The 27,537-nt window shown below is 39.3% G+C and overlaps 1 long non-coding RNA gene across 1 annotated transcript; it reads right to left on the reverse strand.

Moving 5' to 3' along the window:
- Window positions 1–3,826: 3,826 nt before the first annotated feature.
- Window positions 3,827–25,750, reverse strand: LOC118244209 (uncharacterized). Its single transcript, XR_004777501.2, has 9 exons — window positions 25,622–25,750; window positions 21,702–21,897; window positions 20,887–21,008; window positions 17,439–17,532; window positions 11,491–11,597; window positions 8,946–9,020; window positions 7,914–8,000; window positions 7,784–7,825; window positions 3,827–6,810 (listed from the first exon to the last, which is right to left on the reverse strand). It is a non-coding gene; the product is annotated as an uncharacterized LOC118244209 (long non-coding RNA).
- Between the last annotated feature and the right edge of the window lie 1,787 nt (window positions 25,751–27,537).

A 27,537-nucleotide genomic window follows, 5' to 3' on the forward strand; every position in this document is an offset into this window, starting at 1 on the left:
CTCGTCCCATTATTCAGCCTGAATGGCCCCACTGCAACGCTTAAAAGTGGGGAAAAAAAGAAAAAAGAAAAAAAAAGACTTGAAAAAAAATGTTTGCTTTTCTTTTTTTCTCCTTTTTTTTCCTCTTTTTATTTTTTATGCATCTCCAAAGCATTCCAGCCAGCAGTTTCTGTCTCAGCCCAGCCCAATGCTCACCCCCAGGGCTCAGCATCCTCCCCCCACGGTACCTGCTCCCCACGGTCCTGGGTGGGCAGCCAGCAGCGGAGGGCGGCGTCTGAGATTTCTCTCACAGCCACTGATGCCCATGCCCTCTTATGCTTTCGCTGCCAGGAGCCTGGCTCTGCCTTCCCTGCGACCTCCCCCGGCTTTAGGTGGCTGTAAGCAGCAGCTGGCCCCCCCGCTCTCCCCCTCCATCCCCGAAAACCAGCTCACGCTCCCTCCTCGCCTACTCTGAGCTCCATCTCTGCAACCCAGAGAGCCATGCAGCTGGGCAAGGGTAGTTCTGTGACACTGCACGCGTGGGCAGCCATACGCTAAGCCTACAGCTGGCTTTTTTCTGGGCTGTTGAGCAACACGGACTTGGTGTCAAGTGTAGCTGCTGCCCTGCAGTCACTGAAATTTCATCTTCAGGCTTACTGCTCAGCATTCAAGCACCAACGCATCGCCTGACCTGGGGATGCTTGAGTAACCACAAAAAATAAAGGGGACAGCACTAAGTGTGGTCTAGGAATTTCTTCCCTTACAGTACCTCACTGGTGTCACATTCATAAAGCTGAGATCTTCAGAGGCTCTGCAAAGTGATGAAAAGTCAAAGGATGAGGTGGCAGACATTCTCTTCAAGAGCCCCTTTTTCTTACACGCTGTTTTGGACAGAAAGGCATCACAAATAGGTTTCAATCCCTATATTTTTTTCTGCAATGTATTGACAATATTTTCAATATATATGGTTTCGGTGGTCACCTTTTAAAAAAAAAAAAAGTGAATGAAGGGGGTTTCTGAGGCTGTGATCTTCATCTGGAGAAAAAGGGCTCAAAAGAAGCAGAGGGAACTTCCTCTAAATATATATGAGAATACAGCTAGCTTTATATAGCTTCTTGAATTTCAGTTCAGGATTTTACTACTGCTAATGATAAGTATTTCCACAAATATGAGGATTGTCTCAGGTAGCATGGCTTTACGCAAAGCTTAAATTTCTTATCTCAGAAGCTTGTGGTAATCCCGGTGCTCAACAGCCCAATTTCCTAACAGGAGGTAGAAAAGTAAACAGTGTATTGAGTGAAGAACTTCCATGTGCAACAAGAAAATAGTGCAACCTCTAAAAGATTTTGGGACTCTACGCAACTGTCAGAAACGTAGACAGAAGGATTCCAGCACCTGGAGAAAACAATCATCAGTGTATGCATATAAGGCATGCTTACATACACAAGAATATACTGTGCTACCTTCAGTTTCTTCGCTGGTCTGTATTTTGTCTATTTCAATATAAACTGGCACACCTATATATTACACACCCAACAATTTAAAGAACCTTTAGAGCCTAACACACAATTGAACACTCAATCACTCAAAAAAAAAAATATGGCCAGAGTTGATTTGTTCCATTAAGTTCTCTCCTTCTGATAAATCTGCTTTGCAATACACTCTTTAATTACATATTCATATACTTTTTTCCTGATTTGTTTTTGTTATTCAACTTTCAGTGCTTCTAAAAAATCAAAATATTTTTCTTCCTGCTTGCTGCATTAAATTTAAACCAAATTTAATCAGATGAGGTTTAGCACATCTTTGTGCCCAAAACACAAACTGCAACTTTTAAACACTTATCTTTTGGCCACAGTGAGGAGTGTGTCTGTAAATTAGTCCGGATGCCTATGCAGTCGGATATGCCTATCAGATTTGTCAGGTATGAGCAAAGAAAATGAAGTGGTAGAGCAGGATGCTTAAGAGGAAGTTTAATAACAACCAGTATCATTAGGTCTTTTACTGATTCTTTTAAAGATGATGAAAACTCACCTGCAGACACAGAACTTACAAGTATGGTAAATGTGTACATATAAACAATCCAGAAATGCTGAAGAATACAGCAACACTGCCTAAATTGGATGCCTAGATTTCCAAGCAAAGTTCACTTTGGCATTTAATATCCCAAAGATATGATGCATATGTTACAATAAAATGAGTATTATGTCAGAACAGAAAAAAATTAATGTGCACTTCAGTTGAAAAAACATTAAAACCACATACAATATACAGTTTCACATTGTATTATAAAAGCCAAAATTAAGGTATCGTTTTCATATGTAAATTTCTGGACATTGATACTGTATGTTGATCATTTTTCCATTACTTGTTGAAGCACCCTATTCCCATTCAATTATTTGACTTGACAGGTTTTACTCCTCCCTCTGAAGATGCCAATAAAAACAAGTATTAGCTGCTGTCTTGCACAGGCAGTTGTGTCTTGTCACCCTGGTGCCTTCTTTTTCAGGTCCACCTGTTGACTTGATCTCCGTGATCTACTGATCATAGACAGATTTGAAAGCAAACTATAACTCTTTACATTGTTTTTTATGCTCCATGTTCAAATCCACCAAACAACACATACTTGAGACATTTTAACAGCTACGTAGTATTTTTTTTCCTTGCTCACTGTATCTATTACCTTAATGATGTGATCCATTAGGTTACCTTTTTTTTCCCCTTAAAAATATTATGTTAATGTTCTAGATGTGTCATGAGGCACAGTTTCTGATTGTCTTACAATCTTTTTCCATAAAAGTTGGCTTTCAGATAAAAAATTATGTAGTTCCAGAAGTACTATACAGTATCTTTACAGTTTCAGAATCTACTTAGAGTCATAATTTGTTAACTGATATATTTTACCACTAATGTGTTTTAAGCGTCTTTTAAAGTGACATAAGCCAAAAAGAAATTATCAGCCCTCTAACATCCACAGGTGGGTTCCCTTTATTCTTACACGCATACATAAATGATGTTCTGTGAAATGATGAGAGACATGTTAAACTATTCAATTGACCTTTCTGGGGAAAAGTTCACTCTGTTCATGCTGTTGTTCATTCTTATTGGAGCCGTAACTACTCTGAGATCAGGCCACTACACACAATACCTTGCAGAGCTGGACTCAAAATGAACCCATTTTTGTGCAAGATATTCTAATTAAAGCTAGGAATTGGACACCAAAAGAAAATTAAATGCCAACTAAAGCAAAATTTTTCAAGCTTCAGATTTGTTTAGACTGACAGGGTTTTGATTGATGGTTTGAGTTGGCTCCATGAACGACAGCATTTAGGTACAACTAAGCCTCAAGCCAGCGGTTTACTGAGCTGCTGTCTCGTATCTCTCTTTCATGCACTCACATCAGGATTTGTTCTTCAAGACTTTCTATTTCAGCTGTTTGTAATTAATCCTGGGTCATGGAGAAATATAGTAAATCAAGCAAGCAAGTACAACCAGACAAATTATTTAGACTCATCAAGTACTGTGAAATGCATTTTCATGCTTAAACTCAGCAAGAGTTTCAGTGAAAACAACCAAAATTGAAATTGCCTTGAAATTAATAACAGAAGACAGAAAGCTCAAGTAACTAAAGTAGGTTAGGTCAGAAACTTAAGTGCCTAACAGAGGTCAGAAAAATGTCCTTTGTGATTGATGGTGTTGATATCCTAGGGTAAAAGACTAATTAATAGTAGTTCCACAATGGGACTTGAAGAAACAAACTGGAATGCAAAATGCAGGAAAGTATAATTTTTTTATTTTTATTTTTTTTAAGGAAAACAGGACAGTCATTTAGGATGAATAACAGCACTTTACATTTCTATGACATCTTTAATCCCACAGCAGCTGGTGAATTTAACAAATCGGGAAACATTATCTACCATACACCAAAATCATTTTTTCTGTCACTTACAGCATCCCCACTGGAGCAAAAAGCAGTATCTGTTTAACAGGTTAGATCTGTTGTGACAAACACCACATCTAACTAGGGCTACAAGGAGAGTATAATTGTCAACAGCTGGAATGGGTGCTGAAACTTGGATTGAGCAGCTGTTGGGAAGAGCACGTTAGGATTTCTCCAGTTGCCATTGGTGATGAAGACTTTATCACAGATCTTGCAGACCTGCCATGCCTGGGGCAGGCATTCTCAAGAGCCAGCTCCGCAGGGCACCCGCCTTGGTATGAGGTGCCTTCACAGCTCATAGCCCCTCACACTGCAAGGTTTGAGTGTTATATCCACCAGACAGGGAGGGAGCAGAGGTTGACTGTAAACATCCAGGCACTAAGACAGACCCAGTGGTCAATCAAGAGGTGCTGCCTCTTCAAAAGTCATCTCTGAGTGGAGCCTGCACCAAGGTCATCTTTCTTTCACGGCAGTCAAAACATAGGCTACACAGTGAGGTTCAAAGGCATCTCACATCAAAGAAACGGTTCACAAGTGCTGCTTCCTAGAACACATGGAACTGACAACACAATGCCTGACCAGTTTCTCTGAAACCCATGATCACTAGCAATACAGGGCAGTTAATACCTTTTAGGGAATTATGGCTGTACTCATGGCCACTGATGCTATGATCATTGAGGAGTGCAAACAATGTGAGCAGAGCTTGACTATTTAAAAAAAAAAAAAACTGGCAGAAAGAAGAAAGTGCAATGAAGGGGAACTGCATGGCCACTGAATCAGTGTATTCTAACTTTAAAAGGAAAAGAAACCATCTAAAGTCATTTCCAGTTTTGTTGTTGGGGCCAGGGAAAGGCAATGCTGTCAAAAACCAACAACTAATTTGCAGTCGTGTTGATTTCTGGACAGCAGAAAGGCATGTTTCAAAATGTGTTTTGTGCTCCAGGATGAGGAATAATTAAATATGAAGCAGGAAAACAGTCATATGCCAATGAGAAAAATGGATTAATTCAGCAGTCCATATTTGCTAAGGATGAATCTTCTACCAGTTTAAAATAGCTACAGGTTGATTAGGGAATTCATTTTGGGATTGCTATAAACAACAGTGCAAGCACTCCAAGTCATCCTACTGAGATTCTGATAACTCTGAAAAGTCCAACTTATTTCACATGACACCTGAAACATTTTAATTGCAAAGGAAAACAAAGAATTTTTCTCATTTTCATTGAGAAACATTTTATGATACCAAAATTTTCCAAAGGAAAGACATTCTGTTTTCTGATTAACTCACAAGTTGTTTTTTTCTTTTCCTCTGGCCCAATTCAGTCAAAATGTTTTCTCTAACAACTTATGGAAAAAACCCTGAAAGTCACAGCTTTTGCTGTCAAAGTCAAAGCGGTGACAGCGCACAGACATTTTTTTGTTGTACTGTTATCTTCTATACTGAAATTTTCCATTTCTGGTCAAAGGTGACTTGTTTCTATAAATGGAAACAACAGAAACATTTTTACACTAAGTGCTTTAAAGCAAAACCCTTTTGCGTAAAAAGCAGTCCCAGAGAATTTCATCCTGAAAGGTTAATGCATCGGAGTCCTGTGTCAATGCTGACAAGGGCTCTTGATAATGAGGTTAAAATAAAGAAAAACAAACTTCATATTGTTTTCCTAATTCAAAGATGGTTTCAAAAAGAGACACGCAGAACAAGGAAGTCCTTATAGGCCTTTGGTTTCTATATAGGAACTTCTAAGAATGGCAAGAATATACTTGGATGTAACGTAATCATGACCATCACGTCCTTGAAGAGACGGAGGTACAACTGTTAATATCCAGAAGGAATACAATATTTGGCAACAGCTGTGCTACCGCTTGGACATCCCAGCCCAGAACACTTAGCAGAAAATGCTCTGCCCTGTCAAGTGTCGGCTCCAGGGAATCCAACACACCACCTAACACAAGTACCACCACCCTTAGAGACACTGTGAAACATCGGCCCTGCGTGTGCTGTGCAGTGTGCTCAGAAGTAATGGTCTGCCACTTTCTAAATACAGCACATTGCAGAGTACGGAAATGAAAGCGCGTTTGAAGTGACCTTCCTGAGCTATGCCCTGGCAAACCAAATCTCACTGTTCAGACACCAGTTCTAGCTCTGCAGGTCCTTCTTTGCCACCTATTCCCACCAGCAAACTCTCAAACTTTCCAATGGGAACTACAATCCAGTTCCTATTAAAATTAAGGGTATGACATAAGCAGTAAATTTCAGAAACTACCAAGATGTATTATGAGGAAAAGACTAATATGTAACAATTTCTTCAGCTATTTTAGGCCTAATAATTCTGTGTTTTGAGTTGTTGAGTTGGTCTTCACAAAAAGTCCTACAATAAAGGTGGAACTAGAATAAAATAGCATTTAAATAATAAGCTCAATTAAAACGTTAGAGTCTTCAGTCTCAAGTATCATCAAGACTCAGTGAGACAAATACAAAAAATGTTTGAGTATTACCACAGAAAGCAGAAACACCAGTGTGCAGTAATTGAACTAGATGCATCATAATCATTTTATCCTGAAGTGAGAAGAAACTTGGATTTCATCACTACTCCCAAAATAAGCCATCGCTAATATCTTCTGTATGACAATGGATGACCCTAGTCAGTCCATTCCAGGTGAGATGCCTGATTTGAGGTCTAGAGCAGAAATGAAGGTGGAGGTGGCCAAGAAGTAGATAGGTTCTTGGCCTTTCCCTCGGTGCTGGTTGGTAGGGCTGCAGCAATATCCATCAAAGATATATAATCCAAGCACCAAAGCATTTTGCTCCCACACTCCTTAAAAAGTGGGTCTGCTGTCTGCAGATTTCAGAAGACCAGAAGTAGGAAGAAGGAAATTTTGACATGTCCTGTCTGAAAGCAGGAAGGAGAGCATAAAAAAAATATTTTTAATTCCCATATCCGGAACAACAGCTTCTCTCATTTTATTGCTGCAGCTATCCCATGTTACAAGCTATCTCATTGACACAAACTATTCTGTGATATTGATTTTTTTTTGAGTTTAGGAAACTGTAAGTCCCTGTCAGAAGAACCACCATTACCACTATACTCTAGATAGAGGCCTAGACACAACCACCTCTCCCAGGCAGACAGTTTTAATGCACACTGGGACAAGACTGACCTACAAGTCAGGTAATCTGTCTACAGCAACAGACACACAGAGCTACAGACAGGTCTCTTCAAGGACCAAGGCTTTTTTTTAGATCCATCTCCTTCACTTCCTCCATCTCTTTGATGCCTCCTCTGCCAAGACACATTAGTGGCAATGTCACTGGTGCATGACCTCAACGTCCATGATTTCGTGTAAATGCCACAACCATTAAACTCCTGTCTCCTTTCTTACTCTTACTGTAGACTCCCTGCCAGCAGTGAGGAAAGCCATTTTGCCCCTTTGCATTTTGAGATTTTCAGTTAAGATTAATGCCATATCTACAATCCTCTGTATTTACATACACAGACTCATGCATAAGTGCAATAAATCTCAAATTGTATCTGCAGGACTGTTGATATAGAATATATACTGATTAGATGAGGCAGCTCTGTGTCTTTTTCTTCTTTTTGATAAATTTGCTAGCACGTAAATACACATTTCAGCTATACTGACATTAAAAGTAACGTCGCTGATACTTAAATTTACAATTTTTTTTCCAGAAGAAACAAAAGGAAGGTCTACTCAAAGTCCTGTTCTTCCATTCACTACACCACCTCTGGTCTATAATCTCTGTCATGGACTGGTTTCCACTTCTGAGCCTTTCTTGTTGTAATACCACATGAGTTCCTGTAATCCCTATCCCATCTCATACAGAAGGCATCAGGGCTCACTTACCTTCATCAGCAAAACAGGTATTACTGAAAATCCAGCACGTCACTAAAAATAAAAATAAAATAAAACAAAAATCCTACTAGGAAATGATTTAAGATGAAACCTGCCTTCAGACATTAAACAAGGTGCCTACCTGTGCTGACAACTACTTCAGTATTTAGCACGAAGTCTGCTCTTCACAATTTGTGAACATAATGGTGCTCCTCGTACAATCCACACCCTGAAGAAAAAGCAGCATGTTTTCTGACTTGGGTCTATATGTTATCAGCTTTTTGGACTTCTCTTTCTTAAGGTCACTAAAAAGCAGGAAAAGTCATGAACTGTGCAAGCACCAAAACTATTGTTGATTTAGCTGAGTTGCACAAGGCTGCATTTCAGGTCTGCTGGAGCAAGCTTACAGAAGTCATAAAAGGTGGAAGGAAGTTATTAGCCTCGTTTTAGAGAGGGAAGAACAGGATATACAAATGGAAAGACTTGCTGAATACTGCAAAGGAAGTTGGTATGGGACTCAGGTGTCTGAGCTTTTGTGACCACCTGGTGTCCTCCTTCCCTTTCCAACAAGCGTAAGCAAGAGCAGCTACTTCAAGAGCTTCCGTGAGTGCTGCATTTCTCACAGAAGCCAAAACACAAAGGTATATATTGCCTAAGAATGAGAAAAAGCTTAGTTTCCTCTAGAAATAAGTTCTCAAGAAAGCTTTGAAATGAGTTAAACTTCTTCCCAACCACAGTGAACATGGCATAGCCAGAAATAAAAGCAGATATCAGCTCTAGGTGATTTCAGGGATAGATACTCTTCCCCAAGCTCAAAACTACAAAGGAATAAGAGAAGCAGACAGAATAAGGTGTTAAAACAGCAGACTAAAAGGAGAGTTTTTTCAAGAGATGCAGTTTATTATGTAGGGCTACTTCAAAGACCATTTCAGGTATATCTGAAACAGGGTTCACATATCTTCTAAATAATTTAAATATATATATTTTTTTAAATCATGAATTTATGCATAAATGTTGCTGAAAAAAACGTATTAGAGCTCTAAACAGGTCAAATAGTACACATTAAAGTGTTAGGAGTGCCTACCTGTGTGTGCATGTACACATTTTGATTTAAAATTCATTTTAATTAAAAAAGCATATAGTAAATAATTCTCATTGATAAATTTAAGCGTACTTTTACTGATCATTTCTTCTGGCAACTGCAGTTTTGAGCTCTCCATCTGACTGTCCAGCTCAGCAGAAGGCAGGCCTATAGGACAAACAAAACAAAACTGTTCTGCTTTTTCAGAAAAGCAATGTGATGTTAGTCTGTCAACTGAACTTAATATTAGAAAAGCTTAAGAATTATGGTTACATAGAATAACAGGTTAATAGTATTAAATAAATTTCCCAGTTCTCTTCTTCTTCTTAAACTTTTCCCAAAGCTCCCTTTCTTATTGCCATATGATACAAGAAAACAACAACAACAACAAAAAAAACTGTGTGTTTCCTTGGCAGAGGAACATTTTGGCAGCAAAGAACATGTCTTTAAGGTTTATACTTTAGCATCAGCTCTATTTCTATCCAAACTAATTTCCAGCTGCAAAGAAAGGAGTAGAAACCCTGTGAGAAACCAAAAATTCAGTGATGGAGCAGATCCACTTCTCTCTCACTTGCACCATTAGTCAAAAACTTGTATCATCAGCATTTAAGAATGGACCGGAACTGTTCATTTTTATAACTAGCATACAAGAAAAATTCACCATAAACTCCACAGGAACCAAAGCTACCTGTGCATAATACAGACTGCTAGACAGACAGCAAAGGTTTGCAGGGTCTCAGGTATGTTTAACATTGTAGTATTTGTCTGACTACCCCATTAAGATCAGTATTATAGCTCTGTCAGAAACCAGCAGCCAATGTCAAGAAATGCATTATAGCATCAATATAGTTTTGTAAACGAAGGAGGGAAAAAATCCTGACCTTAACTGGCAAGATGTGCCATGACTTTTTTGTCATTAACAAAACAAAAATTAAATTAAAATGTCCCTACACCCATCTCAATCTAGTAAAGCCAAATTATGGCAAATTCAGATTTGGTACAAGATAGAGGAGAAACGTTAAGCCATTTTTTCAGCAAAAACAGTTCATGTAAATATGGTGTTTTCCTCCTGTTATCTTTTCCTCTATCCCTCAGCACCTGAGTAACAAATCACTTTCCTTACCTCATGGAACCAAATCCTACTGTTATACCACAACCTTCATTTGGGCTCATATATTTGCTTTATGTCAGTGAGAACTGAAGTCAGTCTACAGCATTGATCTTCACACCTGCATTCAGAACAAAGACTTTGTCTATTTCCACATTGCCGAAGAGATCTATTTCTGGACAGAAATCACTGTTAGCCCTTCCTTCAAGGGCATTGGCATTTCTTTTTTTCTAACTTTCTCTCTGCTCACTTTTTTCAACACCTAAACTGTCAAACAGAACTTCAGCCTATCACCAGTGAGATCTGCTCAGATCAGGTTTCATACAGAGAGTGCAATCTAACAGCCAGTGACCCAAGAGGGAAGAGTTTGAGTGGCCTGGCACTAGAGAATAAAAGTAATCCATTAGGCTGAAAAAAATGGCTGCGCTAATCTTGCCTCTGCCTCCAGTTTTCACTTTCTTATCTTGCATGGCTCTCATCTCTGTACTTTCTCACCATTAAGCAATTCTCTCAGAAGTCCAAGCCAAGGTTTTGCAGCTGTGCCATATCAAAGCTAGTTCTTGGACCACGGACGACTGAATACTTCCGAGGAGGGTCACAGCTCTAGAATCAAGGCTACATGTAACTGGAAATAACTAAAGTTCCCATCGAAACTGCCAGAAGAGTTAGTTTTTGAAGAGCTAGACAGAAAATAAATAAATAAATAAAAATGGCTAGCAGGTAGAAAAAGGGGAGGTAGAAATTGGCTGGATTGGTGGGCCAGAGACAGAAGTGAATGTGGTTACACACAGACACACAAAACATAAAGAAAAAAAGTAGAACACAAAACAACCTGTGCAGCCCGACAAGAGCAAAGAAACTGAGGTGAACAGCCATTTGGAGAAGAACCTGAGAGATAGCAGAGAACATGGTCAAGCACAGGTGAAGATATTTAAATATGGTGTAACCTCTTTGTAAGTCTTTTATGGCTGCTCTTCAAAAAGCAGCCATCTCAAACATGAATCTCCCAAAAGGGTCTTATTTACAAGGCCTTATAATGGAAAGGCAGAAACAAACAAACAAACCCCTCTCTCTCCCATAGTGAATAACTACGCAGGGATTTGAAATACTCCTATATATTTGTTTGTAAGGTCTTTTTCCCTTGGCCAAATAGCACATAATGATCACAGAGATGGTGGCTGAGAATGTAGTCTGGTATGAACAAAACTCTGTTTATATCCAAAAAAAAAAAAAAAAGAGTTTCAACAATTACAAGATCTGATAAAAGGAGGCTTGACCAGAATATTCCAGGCTCTCTAGTTGCCAGCATCACCAGACGATGAAGAAACGTATTCTTGCACTGACAGTTTGCTGATCCTGCCCAGGGCCTGCAGGAGCATCTGGCAATGGGAATGCCTCTCACACTACAGGGAGGCAATAGCACCTGATGGCATCACCAGGTCCTCCTGAGTTGGCTGTGCAACATGAGCTGCACACGCTTTTGCTCCTGTTTCACCACATATCCAGGTCTCCTCTTTAATGTATACTCACACACCATAACCTGCAGGGCAGGGACGTGATGCCCTTGAAAGTCTGTTTCCACCATCTGCTCCTGGCTGCAGGTTGTGGTTACTTCCTTCCACTCCTGGAAGCTCTTCCTGCTGGCAAAGAAAGTGTGGTCAGAAAGGGCTGCTCAAGTGACCAGCGTATGAGTTCCCATCAGGGTACTCACCCTGGCAAGCTTCAGTCTCTCAATAATTGTAAAGCATCTTCTAGTGCTGATTAGCTGCTGTGAGATGTTTCACACTATGTAAATAATACTGATGTGCCCCTAAAGCTTCTTTTCGGCACCAAGTGGTATGGGAAACACATGCCCTGGAGCTTGGAAAGCCTAACCCATGAGTCACCTGGTTTGACTTTGAATGCTGGAGAAAAGAATAAAAAGGAAAACCACCAAGTTTATTCAATAAAGTCAAGGTTTAAACTTGGGATTAGAGAGCATGAAACAAAGAAAAACACAGACATGACACCACTTAGGGTAAACCTAATGTCAGTCTGGTCTTCTAGCCTGACCAGGGATTTCTCCAAGGCATATCTTGGCCAGGGAAACCAGGCTGGTGACTCACATGCCATATCCAGCATCTTGTCATTCCTGCCAGAGCTAACCTGCATCTCTGTTCACCCTCAGAGCCCAGACAGCAGTCCCCAGACCCATTTCACTCCCAGGCACTGTATTTCAAAGCTGAAGTTTCAGTGTAACAGGCATCTCCACCCCAACTGTCTCTGGCCTGCATTGCCTGAGGTGAAGCTGCAGCTCTGTTTTCTCCGTGCTTTTAGTTTCTTTCACTTCAGACCTCCCTGATCCTGTTTTTGTCTAACATGAACATAGGTTGCCTGTTCCAGGTACATGGCATGGCACCATGAAAAATAACACAACTGCAATTTTACCCTTGGACCAACTTACTATTTCATGTTAGTGGCCTTGTTGAAGGCTTTACATTTCCAGGAACATCATAGCACTTTACAAACCATACACATCAATCAAAGGATTAACTACATAAACATCCTGTTAAACTTGCTGTCACTATTTCACCACCCTCTGATGATAAACACATAACTTATTGCTAATACTAATCATTAGTCTTGACAGATCTGGCACATATAATGGTTTCTACAACCCCTTCCCTGCACAAGCATTTCCACACCTCTGACCACCACTGCCTCTGTGGCACCTGGAGAACTTCCTGCTTTCTCCACAGGATTTCTTAACTCTTTCATCTGATCTCACAACGGTTCTACATCCACCTAATTGAAGAGGTCACAGCTACAGAGGAAAAATAAACACAGGTTGATAGCATAGGACTGCCTCTGGACATGGTATTTCCTAGTGACATCATGCATCTCATGAAAAGACTGTGGGCAAAATGAATCTTATGCAGATTTTAAATGAAGAAACAAAGGCAAGAGGAGTTGAAGAAGACATCTTTTTGATTTTGACCTGTGGTGGAAAAACTGGTTTGTGAAAAGAGCAAAGTACTAAGTCACCAATCTGAAAATATAGAATAGTTTTTCAGTTTTTGAAATTTACTTTGATGTCTATAAAGTATTTTTTGCTTACAAGTGGTAACTCCACACACTTAACACACACGCTGCTACAAAAATGTCTGCCAAAAATATTTGACTTCAAGTTATCAGAAGCAGGTTCCTTAGCAAACTTAGTCTAGGGTTTATAGTTAGTTCTGAAAACTACATTTTTTTTTACTGTGTATTTATACTGACAAATCAATTCCTTGGATAACAAATGTTTAAAAAGGCACTGCTAAACTTTCACTGGATTGGAGAAAGAGATATTGGTAGTTATATTAAGGAGAAGTATAAGGACAGAATTCCTGAATGCAAGAATGTTAACCAGTGCATGCCCTTCACATTTTATGAAAAGCAAAAGATTCACAAAAAGAAACCATTACTTCCCAGCTATGACTGGGAAGTAATCAACTTCCCAGCCAACTCAATACAGTAGTCAACTGTACGAAGTTCAACAAGGCCAAGTGCCGGGTCCTGCACCTGGGGCGCAACAACCCCAAGCAGAGCTACAGGCTGGGAGATGAGTGGTTGGAAAGCTGCCTGGCCGAGAAGGACCTGGGAGTATTGGTTGATAGTCGGCTGAATATGAGCCAGCAGTGTGCTCAGGTGGCCAAGAAGGCCAACAGCATCCTGGCTTGTATAAGAAGCAGCGTGGCCAGCAGGTCTAGGGAGGTGATTGTCCCCCTGTACTCGGCTCTGGTGAGGCCGCACCTTGAGTACTGTGTTCAGTTTTGGGCCCCTCGCTACAGGAAGGACATGGACGTGCTCGAGCGAGTCCAGAGAAGGGCGACCAAGCTGGTGAGGGGTCTGGAGAACAAGTCTTACGAGGAGCGGCTGAGGGAGCTGGGCTTGTTCAGCCTGGAGAAGAGGAGGCTCAGGGGCGACCTTATCGCTCTCTACAGTTACCTTAAAGGAAGCTGTAGTGAGGTGGGGGTTGGTCTGTTCTCCCACGTGCCTGGTGACAGGACGAGGGGGAATGGGCGAAAGTTGCGACAGGGGAGTTTTAGGTTGGATGTTAGGAAGTACTTCTTTACCGAAAGGGTTATTAAGCATTGGAACGGGCTGCCCAGGGAGGTGGTGGAGTCGCCATCCCTGGAGGTCTTTAAAAGACGTTTAGATGTAGAGCTTAGTGATATGGTTTAGTGGAGTAGTTAGTGTTAGGTCGGAGGTTGGACTCGATGATCTTGAGGTCTCTTCCAACCTAGAAATCTGTGTCTGTGTCTGTGTGTCTGACCTTACTGCAAAGATTTATCTTGTATCATTTTTAAGACTCAAATTCATTTTGCTGAAAAGCAAAAAAAAAAAAAAAAAAAAGCATCCATATATGTACTTTTAATATTAATAGTAAAAAAAATTGTTATGTCTTTAGGGTATTAAGTGTAATACCCCCCCCACACACCACCACCATTTCTTGAAACATGATATATATTAACTAACACAGATTTGCACAACACTTTAAAACCTCTGGATTCTTGCAGTGTATAGAACAAGGGAAGTCTGTTAACAAAGCTAATGCTGTTCTGTTTGTAAGGTCAAGCATGAAATAGTATTACATTCATAAAATGGTATTATATTCACCTACTACTTTGCACTCACCCATAGCTCAAAATGGGATAACAAAGTAGCATGACTTACCTAAACATAATGGAACTGTGGTGGCTTCACCTGACAATCAATAATTGTTGAAATTTACTTAACTTGTGAAAAGTGAAGAGGGAGTGAGTTATAGAAACACCACTTGCTTCTCCCATTGCAAGGTGTCTGCCACGTTATTCCATTTAAAGTAGTGCTACTTCCTGGGAGGGACTTTTCACAAAAGAATTGACACATTACACATCACCTCGTCTGTCCTTCAAAAGACCAAACCAGATGCCAGGAATTCTAGCTAAGCAAACAGACTGCTGCAACCAAGAAACTATGGTCACATTGGAGTGTAAATGGCATGTTCTTGTCCATCAATAGCAAAATCTCCTCCAGCCTGATGTTAAAAGCCCGTGGGTAGACTCACTATATGTTTTTTATATATAAAGTGTATTAACATGCTAGAAATTATTTACATTGCTTAATTTTTGCAGACATATTTGATTGTGCTACTATTTTTTTCCTCAATCTTCCCTGATTAAGAAGTATCTTAAGCTGTCTTCCAAAACTTATTCACTCACATTTTCTATACTTAATGTATTGTTGTTTTTTCCGTTTCCTAACCTAGCTAAAAATTAAAAAACACTGCTTCTTAGCTATAACTTAGAAAGTCAGTAATACAATGAAAAAAAATCAATGTGATATTGTAGAAATGTATTAATATTCAATATTATCAACAATATTAATAATATCGAATATTGCTAACATTATTATTAATAATATCATATCTTATTAATAATATTATTAATAATATGTAAGTTTTGCTAAAAAGAAAAGCTCTGTAAAGGACTAAATACACCTTCAATATGTTACATAGAACTACTCAAGAGCTCTTTATTGTGGTTACTTCAAACAGGAATCCATTCTCTGCTTTTTTTCCAGGGAAACACATTTTACTGAAAAAAATGTTATAATTCAGAATATTTTAAGAGAAACTATGTTTCATTTTAAAGTGACTTGTGTAGAAATCAGTATATTTCATTTTTCTGAACTGACTCATGTTTTACTTTCTGGCAGTTAACAAAAACAACAACAAAAGATATGACCTCTCCCTTTGCCTCAGAGGAATGTATTGGCTTCCATTCTCGTCCAGGGAGAATATTATAAATTTATCTCTGGCTGAACTGCTTGGTGTGTGGGAGTCACATAAGCAGGTGATTCACAGGAAAGTTATTTTGGTAAAGGAAGAACACCTATAATTTTTTTCTTTAAAGAAAAAAGAACACTTTTCCCCTTGCCCACCCCTCCAAGATGCTCAAAATGGGAAAATCTGGATAAATACTGAAGTTATAAGGTGCTTTGGGATATTTCTGTAATTCAAATCATATTCAATGTATGAATTTTGACATATTTGCATATCATGTTGAGATTGAAAATATTTCTATGCTTGTAAATTCTTGATTTTTCAGGACTCTAATTCCTGGGGAAAGCAAAACAAAACAACACCTTTAAATATGAGCTTTTCAAATCAGCAAAGCTCAGCATTCAAATACCAGACTGTTTTTGTGCAGGGCAATTCCAAATCCTCTTTGGCTCTCACAATAGCCCCTTCAGAGAGATTTATATAGAGTGCATCAGGTGAGTGTAATTATTGTTCTGCTAGGAATTCCCCTATTAACACTTTTGGCTCATGCTTCAAGGAAAAGAACGTTTTCCTATCCAGGCTACTCCTCAGTGATAAAACTGCAGCTTCCTGGAGATGAGATTTTTGCGTATCACTCTATAAATTTAAGAAATCTTAATTTCACAATTACATCCTGATTGTGCAAACGCAAGTCCATGTGGGCACCAGGTGGATGCAAAACAGTTCCCATCAGGTAAAGAAGCTGCTTTGCCACCTGAAACTCATCTTTCCCAGGTCTCTGTCTTCATGGAAAGCACCATGGTGAAAACAAAACAAGACTGCACCCTAGAGAAAAAGCAGTCGAGCATCTTGAATTCCTTTGGCCTTGTTATGCTTCGAAAGGATTTATAACCTAAAAAATTCAAGAGTCTATTGATATCTAATGTTCTTTTACACATTAATGCTCAGTTTGCTTTTCCCCAGTATTTCCCTGTTTTTACAAAGTACTCTGATGTGTTTGCTCATAGGGATGCGATGAATTCCCCATTCCATCTCAGTAATGAACTTATTTCTGTGAACAGAAAGTACCCAGTGAAAGTTTTTTGCAGTCCCATTTTTCCCATGATATATGCAGGCTGTGTCAGTACTGCACCAAAAACCCTTAGTTTAAAGACTTAGCTGTTGATGGACTATCACCAAGTAAAACCTGTCAACGGTTTTCTCTGACAGCTAAACTAATGTCTTTTAACCAGCAGCTGCTGAGCTCTAACAAGCATAAAATTCCATTGATCTTAATCAGATCAGACACCAGCTTCTCTCAACTCCATCTCAAAGACTATCTGATTTCATGCTTCATTATAAAATCAATTAATCGTTTCATTGCCTGGTCATTTTGTGTGTTATTTATAAAACGTATTGGTTGATATTCTAAAGATTGCAGGCAGTCAGGATATTTTGTCCGGGAACCCCAAAGGGTATGTATGGAAAAACAGGATTATAAAAGACAGGATTATAAAAACAGTGCTATAAATGAGTTTACCTGATCATCCAAAATGGCGTGATCAATTGTACCAGCCACAGGGCATTTCCTGCATGCCTAAAAGCCCTGCTTTCCTATGAACATCCTGGTCTTTTTATTAAAAAAAAAAAAAAAAAAAAAAAAAAAAAAGAGAGAGAGAAGTGTCATTCACAAATCCATCCCCAGTGTCACCTTTTGCAGGTGCGCTCACACTTCCCAAAGAAGAGTTCGACCTCCATAGAGCTGACAGCCGAAACATCTTCAGTGCAGTGAGTTGGTTTAGAAGCTGAAATTAAGCATGAAACACTGAGTTAATTAGTGCAGACAAATAACTGGTGACTACAGTATGCCAGACGTGGAGTATTTAAACCACAATGTTTTGTTGCTTTGAAATAATTATTTCATTTTCCGAGCAACTTGGAAATTTGAGTGGATGTTTATGGAAAACTGGATCATTCACTCAAGCATGAGTTTCCAAATGAAGTTTATTTTTAAAGGAAGTTATTTATAGTTTACTCTATCGGATTTTTCATTTACATCTAGATTCAGCAAAGCACTTAAGCATGACGCATTTGAGCTCAAGATGCACTTCCATGAATATATAACTAGAAACATTCATTTCAGACAAACATGATTCTAACATTAGCAAGAAGGGAAGGAATTTGTTAAGCTTAAGCCCTGAAAAAGATATGCATATATCTTTTCTACTACAGACAGTCGCTGACGTCTGGAAAATTTTATTTCTATTTTTATTTTTTGTTCCAGATGCCATGCATGTGTTCCAAAGAACACTTGGCATTAGCTTTCCTGAATAAGTGTTCCTATAACACTCGATTTTTACCTTGATCTCAATTTTAGAGTGTAGTTTTATCCACTATTTCTTAAATTTACTCTGTTAATCTGTTATTCTGATAATCTGTTGTACACTCTTCCTCTGTGACTTACAAATATTCTTCAGAAGTAGCACAATGACATTACGTTAACCCTGGCCTACTTTTAAGGTATCAATAATGTTATATAATATAATTTATATTTATTGCTGCTCTTCTGAAACCATTCCTCATTCATACTGAAGCCGTACAGGTCGTGGTCAGAGCTGTGCTCCATCCAGTGCGGTATCCTCCTCTTAACAATAACCACCACTAATTGTTTCAAAGGACATGCACCAGGACTTATTAAGAGGAGCTATAGAAAAGCTTATTCCCGACAGAACAAATTTTCAGCCAATTAATTAAAAGTTGATTGGGGTCTCCTCTCACATTTTTTATTTGATTTAGTCAATACCATGGCAGCGACTGATAATTGGATAATCTGTAAAATCATGTACCCTGTTTTGGAGTCCTAAAGCCTAGGTTTCTGGAGGCCTAAAAGCCAGGTTTTAGCCAAGTGACTGGATGGCTTTCAGTGAGCAATGTAACATTCTTCCAGAGCATAAGCATTCAAGGGGGAAATACAAATCTCAAACCAATTTACAGCATCTTACATTTTAGGTGTTCCTCTGTCTTTTACATAGAAGTGGCTGAAGTCCTCACTCCAGGTGGGTCTGTTGGTCATGGTCCCACTTCTGTCTGTTCCTGGAAAGTGACCCTCACACAAATCTTATATTTCTTGAAGCTTCTTCACTACTACTCTGTCCTATCCCAGCACAAAGTCTAACAGCTGTATTTACCTGCATTGCCTCAGTACTGGGAAATCACCTTTATCAAACTTGTCAAACTAGTGAAAACCCAAAGTGTATGAGTTGAGGTCGCATGAGGAGGATCATGTCTTGTGGCAGATATGTCCTTGAGAATGGGATGAACACAATGCAGTGCTTGATAGTTACTTAAGAACCTGCCTTGAAAGGACACACTCCACCAGCACAAGTAGGGCCTCAGATCCTGCTCTGCACAGGACATCACATTTTCAGCATGTTGGGTAAAGCCCTACCTATCCCCATGGGCTCCCAGAGTAGGAGAGCAGCAAAACTTCTGTACTATAAGCATAGTAAATGCCAGATGAAAAGCGTCAGAAAATAGTCTGAAGGAGGAAGCCTTACTCTGAACACCTGACACTAGATAAGCGCATCTGACAAGTCTTTATCTATTAGTCTTCTGTAATGAGGGTGTGCATTTTTCCTCGACTCTGTAAGAATTAGGTAAAATACTTGTTCAGGCAAATCTACTTACAACAGCACTTTTATCAGCTTTCATTAGTTAGTTGACTGTATATAGTACTTATGAACTGAGAATTACATTTCCTCATATATGTCATCCATGAGAGCATGAAACTTTTTTTCCAAGCTTCTGCCTTCACTATTTCAGAATCCAAGGGTGACTGGGGACTTGCTAAATATTCCCCCCATCATGTGACTAGGAAGACAGTCCCCAGATTTAAAGAAAAGACCACTTGGAGAAAGACTGTTCCCTACAGGGAAAAAAAAAAAAAAGAAAAGAAAAGAGAAAATAACAGAAAAGAAAAATGCTGTGGATCATAATGACAGCAGTTTTGTTATCTACGATTTGTCTTTTCTACTCAGTATATAAAAAATGAACATCACCATTTGGCCGCTGCAGGGATGCCACTTAGGAGTGAGTGGTTCTAAGTCTAACTAAATCATTAATAGGCCAAGCCAGGTTGTTTTCAAGTTACTGCCACATAGGTTGCAGAAGTCCTTTGCTTACTGCTGAGAACTCTCATCAAGTCCTAAGGAAATCATGTAACACCTTCCTGGAGTAAGTCCTAAATTCGCAAAATGTACTCGGGTATCGAAACTTTTCATAGGGTATAGCACAAGTCCATAAAACATTTTGGGTTTTCACTTAGCAGGGGGGAAAGGGGTTGGACCAGATGATCTCAAGACAGTGACTATATCTTCAACACCATAATCTGTAGCAGCAATGCTAAGCAATCATACTATTACCATTACATTCTTGCACATATAGCATCCATTTTTGCATCATCTGCAGTTTTCATTGGTCTACAAATAACTGCAAATAGTTCCTATTGATTAGCTCCTAGTTGGTGGATAATGTGAAGAAATGAGGTCAAAGATAGCTTCAGCAATGGAACAAACATGTCATCTGCAGCATTAGGGGTCGGCTACAGTGTCTGCAACCAAAGTCATAAAAAGGGCAAATCTTTCCGACATCTCAGTGTGCTAACAGAGATTATGTTTACATTGTCTTTGATTGCTTTTTGGTTCAATTCTCTACATAAGCATAGAGAGACCTATGTAAAATAAAACTTGTGAGAAAATATAAACAGTGCTAAACTTAGAGGATGTATGCCAACATTTTTCTCTTTTTCTTTTTTTTGTTCTCCGAAGAATGCACATAGATGTTATTCCTGAGCCACTGAGTAACTAAATCTATATATATACCTTTGTAGGTGACAATTCTTCGTTGCTTTCAAACACTAAAGTGTAAATATAGCCACTCCCAGATAAATTCCTATTGTACTTTCACACCAGGGCACTTCACTGGGTCTCATGCAGTGTCCTTGAAGCCCTTCTTCTTCACAGTACAGAGAAAAGTTTTTATGCCTTGATTTCTAACAGAAGATGACTGATTCATCTCAGATTGGAAAGAGAAGTGCCACTGTTCAGCTTCTACTGGGGATAGAAGTCTCCCCAGACAACTCAGGAAAGAGGGATCCTTACCTCTGTAGGTGGATTTTTGTCTGTGGACTCCTTGCATTTCCTTTCTGGCCAGAATTGTCCTCACTCATGGTCAGAGTCATCAATATTGTCATCAACAGCCTCCTTAAATGAACAATCAGCTTCTTTAAATAAACATACAATTTTAATATCAGTTACTTTAGCTCAACAGCTCTCAAAAGTTTATAAAATATTATATCAACTCTCAAGAACACACAAAGCTACTTGCATTTCTTTCAATACTATAGTAAAAAAAAAATCAGAAAAAAAATCGTCAATGATTTTACTGTTTCTTCAGTAGAAAAAACAAAAGTATAATGCTGAAAGCCTGTACAATGACAGAACTTGACTAAAAGAAAACTTGACAGGTGTTTAATAAGTTTAGTGACATTTTACCCTAAGTGGCAATTTTGAAGAAGAAAGCAGGACTTCTGTAGGAAGAATTTCAGTATGGAAGAAGAGACAGATGCAGCATGCTGAACATATTCTACAATGTTTTCCTATTGCGTGAAGACAGGAAATCCATTTGTTTGGGTTATGCATTGCGTGGTGAGAAGCAGATCATGTTTACCACTTAAGGAGACTTTATGCTTTTCACACACATCACAGAAGGAAATGATACGGTATTGTCTCATGTCAGGAGATGCAATGATTGGGATGGCTTGGGTGTCTTCTCCCAGACTCCAGTGGTTACCTGCATAAGCAAAACTCCCCCAGTCACTCATTCAGGCAGGTCAGGAGATGGGTAAAGAGGTGAGAAAGCTGCCTGCAGGCAAGCTGTTGGACTGATAGAATAATATTTAGGGTTGGACAAATACCTCTGTTTTGTCCTCAGGCATGCAACCCAGGTCTGATGTTCAGCCCCACCCTACCAAGACAGTCATCTCTTCCAAGCCCCATGTTGCAACCTGCTTCCCTCTCTTCCTGATGCTGTCTGAATCAGTGGAAACAAAAGGGTGCATTGTCTGAACTAGTGAGTGGTTTCATCATGGTTTCCAGAAAAAAAATGAGCACCTAAAAAAGAAAACAGGAAGATACATTAACTTGTCTCAGTTTCAGTCCCCTGCAGAAGTGCAGTGATTAATTAGTGTACGGAGAGATTAGGGGAACCTCTACTACTCATGGGCTGTTGCATATCCACGTATTGATGCTTAGCATAAAACAGTGTTGTGTGTCAAACCTTATGCCATCCAGTAAGACATTTCCAAATAGGTTAGAACTCCACAAGAAATTTCAGGTAAAAAATTATCTCAATTATCAAAACAGCAAAGAAGCCACCGTGGAGACAAAAGACAATTTACATAGGTACTTAACGCTCTTGGAAAGATCTATTTTAGCTAAGAAAAACACACTTACAGATAAAGATGTTGTGAAAGCCTTAAGATTACAGCAAATATTTTGAGTAAGACATCAAAATAGTTGCAGTCCAAGCAATTTATGTTTTCCTACAATTTTATGAGAGTGGGTGTAATGGTCCAAAATATGTATGAGTGAATCAAATGTTTTACATCAACGTTCAAGTATTTTTCCTTCCCCCAGTTGACAATGACAAAAATATGAATGTCTATAACTCTGCAGAACTTAGTATTTTCACATGGTGCATTTTTTTTCTTCCTGTTAACAAAGGTTTCTCAGACATCGATCCCACCCAAACCTTACTAGAAATATTTCTGATGAAGTGCCGTGTTGCCCTTGGCTAACCCTCTAAGTGGTGAGTATCATTAAGAGTCTTAATGATAAGACTCCCAGCTCAACCAGCAAAAGCAGTCAGTGAGCTTCTGTGCAAACACGACTTCAGTTTGCCACTTTCTGTACTTAGGAATCACACAAAAAAAATAGAGCTATAAATTTAACAGCAAAATACATGTAGCCCCTTTAGCATTCTCACAGTCAATATTTGCTGAATGCATCAGCTGCATGACCACAGCTGTCAAAAAGGGAAGATTTTCTGATTTTCACTCCTTACAATTCTACGTTTTATGGAGAAAAAAAAAAAAGAAAGAAAGGAGAGGAACAAAAATTTGAGGGGTGGTGACTATTTGAAAGTATTACTATTTATTTATTTAAAGATGGTTGTGTTATCTGAATCTCATGATAAGAAAATTGGGAGGAGGAGGAAGGGCAGAAATAAACATTTTCACAACATTATGGTGGAGGATTAAGCAATGAAAACCAGAAACCTCTTAGGAACGACTTGCCAAAAAGGAATCTCAACCATTTCAAATTTATGCAAGGGAAACAACAGCAAGACAGAAGGCATTCTTACTTGAACAAGGGAATAAAAGTACTGATTCTGACCTTGAAGGCTCAATTCTGTGAAAGTTGGATGTATTTCACATTATTTCCTGTTACACTGAGGAGAAAAGAAAACAAATCCAGGCATCCTAACAGGGCAAGCTCTGGTCTTCAGACGAATTAAAGCTCAAAGCACTGAAGTTGTACTGATGTGAAACAGTAATATAATTAGGGTTACTTAAGATCATTTTACCCCAAAGTGACTTCCTCCAGCTAGGTCACTTTCCTCCAGCTATGTCACTTTCCTCCAGCTAGGTCACTTTCCTCCAGCTACGTCACTTTCCTCAGAGCCATCTCTATCACTTTGGAAACTGTACTGCTATGAGGAAATATCTCTAGCCAATTACTCATCTTGTCTATACAAACATATCTGAGGCACTTATCTCCCCAAAGCTGAAATGAGAACATTAGCAGAAAATATAGTATTTTTTCCCCTTCTGCTTCTGGAGAGGTAATATAAAGAGAGAATACTGCAGTTTTGCTCTGCATGTTCATAATTACCGCTGTGTCTGGTTATCAGAGAGAGAACATCAAATGAAATGTGCTTGGAAATTGTGTTTTGACTCAGATCGTCATTCCAGGTACCACACATACTTTGTGCTCTCTGGTACCCGTGAAAACAGGTCCTCCGTTATCCAGAGCTGCAAGTTGAGAGTCTTAAGGCACACTTCTCTGCCTCCATTCACAGATGGAAGATCACCAGAATGGAAACAGACTGAATCATAGAGTCACTTAGGTTGGAAAAGACCTTCAACCAACCATCAACCTGACCTACCAGGTCCCATCACTAAACCACATCCCTTACTGCCACATCTTTGAGACTACACATCCACACCTCTCTCAAATACCTCCAGGGATGGGGATTCCACCACTTCCCTGTGCAGCCTGTTCCAATGCTTAACCAACCTTTCCATGAAGAAATTCTTCCTAATATTCAATTCTTCCTAATATCCATTGCAACAGCATGTGGGAAAGGAAAAGCTATCTCAGCCTGGACTATTTAGGTTGTCTCCATCATGTTGTTGGAGAGTTTTCCCCATCTGATTATCTTTTTAATTGTGTTTGGTATTTGTTGATTTATAATTAGTTCTGCTGTTTTGCACCTGGTTTGATATCAGACAAATACCAGCTCCCTTCTGCTGCACTTTAAGCCTCTAAACAACAGACACTGCCTTCATACATTTAAGCCTCAACAACTGCAGACAAGCATAAGATGGAGATATTCATGGCTAGATTTAGAAACAGCCTCCAGGTATACCCACCGTGCTTTGCATTTTGCTTCCTATGGGCAAATCAGGAATGCAGCTATCTACCAGACACATGCTTGCCTGTTATTTTTGTGCCCAGAGCTTTAAATAACTGCAAGTATGTACCCTTAAAACAGCATGTCCACAGGTTTGAACACCACACCGACCCAAACGAGGGCATGGAGGAAAGGCTGGGAGGCCAAGTGGTTGCACCATGGGGCAGGGCAGCACGCATCAGAAGTCCCCCTCAGCCTCAGCCAGACAGAAGTACTGCATGCTGCGTGTTGCTCATGCACAGCACAGCCAGCTCACTGAGGAACAGGCATACTACGTGATCAAAATGCACTTGTGCAAGAGCTTGTCTGCAATCTCAGAAGCCATGACTATTAAATGGGGGCAAAGACTAGAGGAGGCCCTTTTACCTACTTACTTTAATTCATACCAGCTATGGAAAAAGTAAGACAAAGAATAGCTGAGTAGCTTCTGTTTAAACACTTCAGACTACTGCTTAATTCAGGGAGAAAGCAAAACAGAAAGAAATCCAAATAGGAGATTAAGAGCTATTTATTTTGCCATAGTCTTTGAGAAGCAGAACATACAGAATCCCTTTCTCCTTAAGCACAAAAGCATAAATGGACAGTTTCCTTGCTGATAACTCCGTAACTATTTTCTACTGACTTCTGTTAATTTTCTGCTGACTTCTACACTCAAAGCTTTCCTGGCTTTTGAGTTCAATTAGTTTCTGGTCCACAGGGACAGATTCATCACTTCTACCTCCTGTCCCTGTAACCAGTTCCAAGAACTGCCTCAATTTCTTGGAGTTAATTCTTTCTCAGAATTAACCATTAATCAAAGACATCCAGTGTTTCAGCTAAACAAGCTCATTCCTCAACTAGTATTTTCAATGAGGTTTTCTTATATATTATTGTACATACACTGCACCTAACCTCCTTCAACATAACCGTACCTTTGGGACACAGTGGGCCTTAGACATTGGCTAGCTGCAGGATTAGGTAAGTGCACCTGGTCTCTGAAAACAGACTCAAGCATTTCCCTCATGCATTTATGCTTGGAGACACCTGTACTGGCTTCTACCATGATTAAAACAGTTGCTGATGGAAAGTCACTACTGGGATTATGTGGATTGCTTTGGAAGGGGAAACCTGGCTTTTGGGTGGGATGAACCATTTACTTACATGCTTCATGAGGCACCTACAGCTCTATTGCATGGTGGCAAAATTAAGCCTTATGGACTGATTCGTTTGTCTTGCTTACTTTGCAAGTTCACCCCTGCATGTTTCCAGGAACAGAAAACTTCTCCTACAGCAATGATCTGGAAAAGAAATGAAACAAACAGCATTTTTAAACCCTGTTTGTCATGATCCATGTTGGTTTATGGTATTGAATGATTCATTTTGCTGAATCACAAAATACAACTCAGAGATTTTTTGGGAAATATCACATTTCAAAAGGTTGAAGAGCAGGATTTCCCTTCCCTCAGCCTCAACATGTGTATCTGCAGACTGGGGGCATGCCCTCCTTGCCCCAACCCTGTGTCTGCTCAGGATGACCCTGGGGCTTCCTAGCGAGATCCTTCAGTACTTGACCAGGAAATGAAGCAGAGTAATGTTTTTTAAGAAGGTTGCTCTTTAAATGCTTGTGTTCTTTGAGTTAAGTTATGCATTTGTGCAACGATATCCCTGCTGAAACTGATGTGGACCCAATCAGGGAAACAGCACAAACTGTGTTACATTATGAGGTTTAACATTTAATTACATTGGCCTACTTATGTGAATCAGATATTATTCTCTTACTCATAAAACACATCTGATTTCTTCACATGAACAATTGTAATATGATACAAATGCAAAGGTCTATACGTGGATGAAACCCCGTGATTTAACTATCCAGACAGTGTCTCCAATTTTCATCAAAAGTTTGACCACATGCATAAAACAATGAACAAAGCTCTCTTATCCTCTGCAACTTTTACTCAAATATTAAATTCTTAATTCTTACTTCCTTTTGACAGAGGGAAAACAAAAAATTAATTGAAATATTAAAAGCAGCTGACTGGCTCTGACGTGATGATGTGTTTTTTTTCCAGTTCCACGTGGGAATTTCTGCAGAATGTAATGGGAAATAAAGCAGAGAGACCACAGACGGATATGGGTAAGGCATCAGCTGACATGCCACGGAGTTCCAGTCTGTGCCTCCATGCTGAATTGTGTCTTCTTTGCACAAAAGCTCTCTACTGCCAGGGGCACAGAAATAAATTTACCAATTAAACCCCAAGCCTCCAAATGGCAAATGTCTGTTGATTGCTTCTTTAAGCTGCCCAGCTCACATTAGATCTGATTGATCATTAAACTTTGCCTCTAACTAAAGCTCCAGTGATGTTGGAGGGACAGCTATGCATGGATAATCTTCCAGATGCATTCATGACCCTTTCTGTACATTTCTTAAAAAATTAATTCACTAGTAATTCAGTATGCAGTAATTCACTATGAAGATTTTAAATGTGAGAACTTTGCCAAAATGAAATACCAGATATTTTCAATCCTGCCATCATACTTTCTTCTTTGAGCAAAACCTCTTGTAAATTTAGGTTGAGTTTGCCAAACATTAAATCAGTCTGAAGCTGAATTTCTCTGGCTGAATTTATCATTTGCTAAAAGAGAAGAAAAAATGCTGAGCTGTTACATATAAACATAAAAGGCCAACTGTCACTGCTGCATTTCCAGGTTTCTGAGTACAGACACAGTATTCCTCATTAGGGAACTTAAAATTATAAAAGGTAGTATTATTCATCTCCTATATCTTATACTTAATGACTTGAGCAAATGAACATTTAGTAGTAAAAGAAAAATGCTCTAATTCATAAAACAAACAGGCAAGGGTGGCTGGGTGAGATAATTTCCAAGGAAGTGGAGATGACTATTTCTATAGAGACAGCAAAACTTCTGGCTTGAGCACTCGAGGACCCTTCTGCTGCAGATGTTCCTCCTGACATGCGCAGTAATGTCTCACCACCCAGGCTTGCAGCTGGGCAGAAGCACAAAATAATGCTGCATCTTAGTTCAAACCTTCTGCCTAACTACTAACGTTGGGA

Source organism: Cygnus atratus, chromosome 4 (genome assembly GCF_013377495.2).
Source record: "Cygnus atratus isolate AKBS03 ecotype Queensland, Australia chromosome 4, CAtr_DNAZoo_HiC_assembly, whole genome shotgun sequence".
Taxonomy (NCBI): domain Eukaryota; kingdom Metazoa; phylum Chordata; class Aves; order Anseriformes; family Anatidae; genus Cygnus; species Cygnus atratus.